Genomic DNA, 7,737 nt, shown 5'->3' with positions numbered 1-7,737 from the left:
GCAAATATAGGAGATTATTGGCCCCGTTTCAACTGCCATTTTTTGGAGTTTTTTGTACCAAAAAAAAAAAAATTAGGGATAATTTCAGAAACCTCGCTGAGGTTTCTATCCATTTCACTGTAAGGTTTGTAAAATTACACTTACTTTCCTTGATTTAATAATTTTAGTAACAAAATTTTAAAATAATATTGATTTGATCAAATTTTTAAATAAATATCAAAAAATGCACTTGTGTAATGAGTTTTGATTTATTTCTTTATATAATTATAAAATTATCTAGTATAATTATAAAAAAAAGTGCGAAATTTTTCATAACTATACCTGTTATTTGATAAATAATTATAATAATAATTTTATTACTACGATAGGATACTTTTGATGATATTTTATTATCGATTTAGATTTATAAGATAGAAAAGAAAATATTGAATTGTCATTTTAAATGACTAGGGAGGTATGTGTAATTTTTAAAATTTTAAAAGAGCTAAATAAAATTGTTAAAAACCTCAAGGAAGGTTTATTGTTAAATTGACTTTTAAAACTCATTCGAAGTATAAGCATATCAAACAAGAGAATTTCATTAAAATATTTAAAGTTAGAATTGTCATTTTAAATGACTAGAAAAGTATGTGCAATTTTTAAAATTTCAAAAGAGCTAAATAAAATTGTTAAAAACCTCAAGGAAGGTTTATTGTTAAATTGACTTTTAAAACTCATTCTAAGTATAAGCATATCATACAAGAGAATTTCATTAAAATATTTAAAGTTAGAATTGTCATTTTAAATGACTAGAAAGGTATGTGCAATTTTTAAAATTTCAAAGGAGTTAAATAAAATTGTTAAAAACCTCAAGGAAGGTTTATTGTTAAATTGACTTTTAAAACTCATTCTAAGTATAAACATATCAAACAAGGGAATTTCATTAAAATATTTAATGGTAGAGTTGTCATTTTAAATGACTAGAGAGCTATGTGCAATTTTTAAATTTTTAAAGGAGCTAAATGAAATTATTAAAAACCTCAAAAAGGTTTTATTGTTAAATTGACTTCTTCTGATGCCGCCATTTTCAAACAAAAACACAAGACAGGAAAGAGTTCAGTGGAGCAGAGTTCATTGCTAAGTAGCTGAGCCCTGAAGAAGAACTATGGACTGGACTGATGAGGGATTATTGCAGTCTTGGTCTATGCTTTTAGGGATAATTGCAGAAATCGGCCCTAAAATTTTTGATAATTACACTCACCTCTCCTAAAATTTGAAAAATAGCACTAATCTTTTTTGAACTTAAGATTTTCATAATAACTTCAGTCCATGTTAGAGAAAGTACCATAAAAAAAGTCTTTTAGAAAGTGAGATAATAATTTTGTTCCATTTTTATCCTTTTGCCTTTTGTGAGGTAGTATTAGTGAAAAAATAAAAAATATTAAGAGATGAAAATAATTAGCGAAACTTAAAAGATATATATATATATATATATGTTTTTTATCATAATAAAAAAACACAAGACACAGAGGAAAGAATTGAGTGGAGCAGAGTTTTATTGTTTGTAGGTGCGCCCCGAAGATGAAGAAGAAATTTATTTTTCATTATACCTTTATATATATGTGTGTATATATTGGTAGAATGAATTATATATTTTCATTTTATAAATATAAATATAAGCATTTGGATTGGCTATTTTTTATAATTTATATGTTTTTATAATTATTTTTCATTATAGATATTTTATATGTTTTCATAAAAAATTTACATTTCATTATATATTATATGTGCGTGGGGTAGAATGAAAAAAGTTTTACGAGTGTACAAGAAATGAAAACCAAAATAAAAATGGAAAATGCTTACCTTTGAGCTTACCTCATCCAAGTCATAGTCAAATGTAGGTCCCTCCACGTCTACCGAGACTTACAAGTCCATTACGGATTTGGGGCAGGGACGGTCATCAGTATGACCGTCCCTGCACGGTTGAGGGCCAAGATTGGCCCTCAAAATTTTGTGCGGCTGAGATTACACCATGTAACTCGATTTTCGCGTCAAGTGTGGGACCCACCACTATCTGTTGTGAAAATACATCTTGTGAAAAAAAAGTTACACGATGTACAAAGAAAGTTACATGGTGTTGATAATGACCAAAATTGGCAGGGACGGTTGCAGGTGCAACCGTCCGTGCCCCGAGTCCGTCCATTACGCATCCTCGTTCAATTTGTCCACTTGTTTCAATCGATAGCATCTTTTGACAGATTTGTAGCGCAGAAAATAATTTAAGGGATAATTGCAGAAACCTCCCCTGAGATTTCTGATATTTGCACTGACTCCCCTCTAGGTTTAGAAATTGCATTCACCTCCCCTAAACAGTAACAATTCGTTGCAGAAACCTCCTTGACAGCTTTTGTAGAAGTGAGATAAGAATTTTCTTCCAATTTTGCCCTTACTTGCTTGACAATTGCTTAACTAATATCTAATTAGTTAATAGTTAAACTAATTAACTATTAACTAATTATCTAATTAACTATTAACTAATTAACTAATGATCTAATTAATTAACTAATTAACTAAAGCTGTTATCTGTCCGAAAGTAACAAACTATTTGCATGTTAAACTAATTAACTAATTAACTAACTATTTGCATGTTAAACTATATGCAGTACGCATTACCTATTTAAAATATCGGCTCTTTATAGGTATTTTATTTTTAAACATTTAATTTATGATAAAAACATCAATGTTTGTAAGTATAATTCAAAAAGTGTTACAGTAATATTCTTACAAAAAGGGAGGGGCATAGGGTCATAAATTAAATGTTTGAAAAGTAAGAATATTGATATTACTGTAGCACTTTTTGAATTTTACTTACAAACATTGATGTTTTTATCATAAATTAAATGTTTGAAAGTAAAATACCCATGAAGAGCCGATACTTTAAATAGATAATGCGTACTGCATATAGTTTAACATGCAAATAGTTTGTTAATTAGTTAGTTAGTTAATTAGTTAATTAGATAATTAGTTAATTAGATAAACAGAAATCAGTTAATTAGTTAATTAATTAATTAGATAATTAGTTAGTTAATTAGTTAAGTAGTTAATTAGTTAAGTAGTTTAACATGCAAATAGTTTGTTAGTTTCGGATAGACAACAGCTTTAGTTAATTAGTTAATTAGTTAAGTAGTTAATTAGTTAATTAGTTTAACATACAAATAGTTTGTTAGTTTCAGACAGACAACAGTTTTAGTTAATTAGTTAATTAGTTAATTAGATAATTAGTTAATTAGTTAATTAGATAAATAGAAATTAGTTAATTAGGTAATTAGTTAACAGTTAATTAGTTTAACTATGCAGAAATAGTTTAATTAGTCAATAACTATTAACAATTAGATAATTAGTTAATTAGTTAATTAGTTAATTGTTAATTAGATTATTAGTTATTAATTAATTAGATTATTAGTTATTTAGTTATTTAATTAATTAGTTAATTAGTTAAACTATGCAGAAATAGTTAATTTAGTGTAATTTTTATTAACAAGTGTTTTGTTGGGTTTGATGAAAGTACTCATCACATTTATTTGGTAAAATTAAATCATGTCAGGGGTACTTTAGTAAATTGACCCACTTTTGCCTATTAAATTGCCTCCAACTTTTAATAGGGGAGGTCAGTGCTATTTCAAAATTGATAGGGGAGGTCAATGCTATTACTATAAAAGTCAGGGGAGGTTTCTGCAATTATCCCTAATATTAATGTCTCGTGCAATTAATAGCGGACATCTGCTTCCTCGCTACGAAGAACATACATACGGAGTGCCAAAAGCAAGGGCTACGATTCTACCTGTTGACCATCTAGAAGCTTGTTGTTGTAAGGATGGTAACATGCTTATTAAAAATTGGAGTTTGAAAATTAAAAATTAAAAATTAAAAATTATTGAATTATTAATTATTTAATTTGATATATTTGACTGTGTATTGTATGAATTAATAAATAAATAAGTTATTATTTATTTTTTGAATCAAATTTTATTTAAAATTTTATGTTATTTAATTAATTCAAATATTCTATTTTTGTTATCCAATACGACTGAATATGTTAAAATATGACTTCATTAAATTTAAGTAACATTAAGATCTATAATTACAATGTTAGTTATGATAAAGAAAAGAGTTGTTAGGGACAAACATAAATAATTAAGGCGTGTTATGTGACGAAGGCCGGTGACTCTGGTCCATCAATTAAATTAAATTAAAGTACAAACAACACATCGTCCATCCAATTGTGCGTGAATTATTCTTCCCCGTTTGATTTGTCCACTAGTTTCAATTGACATATATGACTTTTTAGGAAATGGGGCAGGGACGGTTGCACCTGAGCGGTTAATGGCCATGATTTGGCCTCAAAATTTTGTGCGGCTGAAATTACAAGTTGTAACTCGATTTTCACGCCATGTGTGGGTCCCACAAAAATTTGCTTTAAAGTTACGCGATGTGCAAAAAAAGTTACACGATGTACAAAGAAAGTTACGTGCAGTTGATAATGACCAAAACCGCCTGGGACAGTTGCACCTGCAACCGTCCGTGCCCCGAGTCCGACTTTTTATTAAGATGCTCTGCAATAGAAAAATCCACCTGAAACCAGTGGGGTCTACAATTAGCAGCAGTATTAATATCCTTTTTTTTTTAATATTCCTTGTGCAGCTAATTGGTCCCGTTTCTAGAAAGAAAACAAAAAGATATAAGAGTCACATGAAACACATATCTAGTTCAGAATTTTGCGGTGACCGATCATTTTGCAGAGTTAGCAGGATCAAATACATACTTCAAGTTTGGCCTTGTTTGGCAGGCAAATTTTTTGTTAAATAGTGATTCAATCACAGTCAGTTTTCTAATTGGTCCAGTTGAACCTCCTCTTTCCCTAGAATAAGCTAAAATAGGAGTTGGAGTAGGAGTATAATAGATATTGTTGATTAACAACAACAACAACAACAATAATAATAATAGTAAGGTGTGAGCTAATCGACATATCCAATCCATGTTGTGGACTACAAAGCCTGGTAGACCTACATTTACAAGACTGTCATAATGGTTGAAATTGACCCGTTGAAAAAACTGGGTGAACAAAGTATTTGGAAAACAAATTTCTAACACTCCTCTCCATCTGACCCATTATTAGTTTCATGTTTTCACTTTTTTGATAAGTCAAAAGAAGATTTGAAATCAAAATAAAGTAGGAGTATTTGTTACTCTCTGGATTTGCCATTTGAAAAGTATCTTTTCTAAATTGCAAATGCACATTTATGAAATCAAATATTTTAAATTTGAAGGCTACTTGGTTTAAATTCATCTAATGTTATTTATTCATGCATATTGATTACATGTTTGCATGAACAAGTTGAATTCTCGAAAAAATGACTCAATATTAGGATAAATATCTTTGTGATAAACTGTGCACTTTTTACATATCAATGTATATTGACATTGTCATATTGACAAATTCCATACCTTCTTGCATTTGAAGTTATATGGTGTTGGTTTTTTTTTCCCATATGATACCTTAAAAGCACACGAAAAGTTAAAAGGTAGGTACACTTAGAGGTGGCAATATGGATAAATGGTTCATAATTGGTTTTGACTTAATGGATGGTGGATGAAATTTATCCAATCCATTTAAATCCATTTAATAAATGGATCTAAATGGATGGATCTAAATGGATTAAATAAAAACCAATTATCCATTTATAATCCATTTAAATATTTTGGTTACTTTTTTTTTGTATTACCATTTCTTGTAATATGAAGATACTTTTTTATGTACTCGTAAATTTTAGGTGTAGTTGGATGAGAAAGATGGCAAAATACTTAGATTTTTCATTTAAGAATTTAGGTAGTATTTTGGTCTAATTTAAGAACAATTGGTCTAATTGGTTACCGTAATTTATAAATAAAATTTTCAAATGTTATTTAACCTATATCATAAATATAATTTTTAATTTTTTTTATCTTATACACGTCATGTCACAAAAAATTTATAATATTCTTTCAAATACAACCAGTGATTGGAAAATTTTCTGGGTTTAAATTAAAGAAACAGTGAGGGAACCCAGCTAGGAATAGGAGGGAAGGTTATGGTGGGGGATCAAGGGGGGGGTGGGGGTTCCCAAATTGAGTTCGTTGATGCGGTCCGCCGCATGATTGGGGAGCATGGAGGACTACACTGTCATATATTTCTTGCTTGCAAGTTTTGATCATGATTGGCTACTTTTATTTGGTTTTTAAATAAATGGATATATGTGGTTTTTGTGGATAATCCATATAAATCCATTTAATTTAATGGTTTGACTTTGGTCAACCATTTAAAACCAATATCATAAATGGATAATCCAAATCCATTTAATTATGGATTATATGGATGGATAAATGGATCTCAATCCAAATTGCCACCTCTAGGTACACTACTAAATTTTAAAATTACTGTCCAAGTCCTAAGTTGCAACCCTTTTCACTTGCTTTTAAAAAAAAATTAAAAAACAATCTGTCGTCTATCAGGTACACGACGACTACTCTTTACTCTTTGTTCATGGCTTAAAGCCCTTGTTAGTAATTGTATAAACTCTATTGATTCCATCGAAATAAAATCTCTATTGAAGTCATTTTACCTTTTTCTTTTGAAAATAAAAACTAACTATTGATTTTTGGATTATAGGATTGATTTTTGGAGCATGCATATTGAACAACAATGCTTGAATTTTCAACGAAAAGAAAAAAAAGCGAAGTAAAGCTAACATAGATCACTAATTATAAATTATCATTCTCTTTTTCCCTTTCACTTGAAAATGAAAGAAACTATTTTCGTGATAATAAAAATTTCTGTTCGACTCTAATTTTTTCCTTTCTTTTTTTTTTGGCCGCTTATATGCTCTTTTTCTCTCGAAAATTCCAAGAAAGTCTTACCTTATGGAAAGCGAAAATCTTTTAAATTAAAAAAAAAGGGTCTAGGTGTATGTCCCTTTCTTAGTGGACAATGCCGACGCTGGTGCTTCTTAGCTGCAAAATGAGAGGGAAATAATTCATTCAAAAACCATAAGGTAATGAATAAAAAAATTCTTTGCTTTTCCAAACCGAGATGCGACTTTCTCGTGATTCCAGCATTGTCATCACTCATCACTATGTTGCTATTTGTTAATCTTTTCTTTCTTGCTCCTTTTGTTTGTTGAATAATTGAATATTCCACAAGAAAGATGCTAGCTCTGGAGAAGGCGAGATTTGTTAATATTTCTCCTTGTGCTACGCTAAAAATTTGAGAGTGAAATTGAGGAAGTGCCTTGCATTATAAGAGATGGAGAGCTGGAGATGACCTCCACTTGCATAGAACCGATCTAATTGAGCTCATATGTAAGTAGACATTAATTATAATATTTTCCTTGAAGGAATTTAAAATAGGTGATCAGTGTTAATGTTAAAAAGTATGTCTACATATCATAAGGTTTAGGAGTATTTTTTTTAATCAAACTACTTGATTTGATACTTTGATCAAACTGCTTGAACTTAGCCAGCCAATATTGAGGCAGTTTTGTTGCTAAAAAGCTGGCTTGCAAGGTTCGATTGTAGTCCTATCTAAGAGATAAATACAACACTATAAAAGTCTTATCAACTCATTAGCTGTCTATAATATTATTAAATTTAACCACAAGAGAATATGAAAATGTTCTTGTGACATATATCAAGTTGCCCAAAATTGTTCAGGTCCCCGAAAAG

Source organism: Coffea eugenioides, chromosome 3 (genome assembly GCF_003713205.1).
Source record: "Coffea eugenioides isolate CCC68of chromosome 3, Ceug_1.0, whole genome shotgun sequence".
In the NCBI taxonomy this organism is placed as follows: Eukaryota; Viridiplantae; Streptophyta; class Magnoliopsida; order Gentianales; family Rubiaceae; genus Coffea; species Coffea eugenioides.
The sequence above is the reverse complement of the archived record's forward strand: the minus strand, read 5'-3'. Positions refer to the sequence as shown.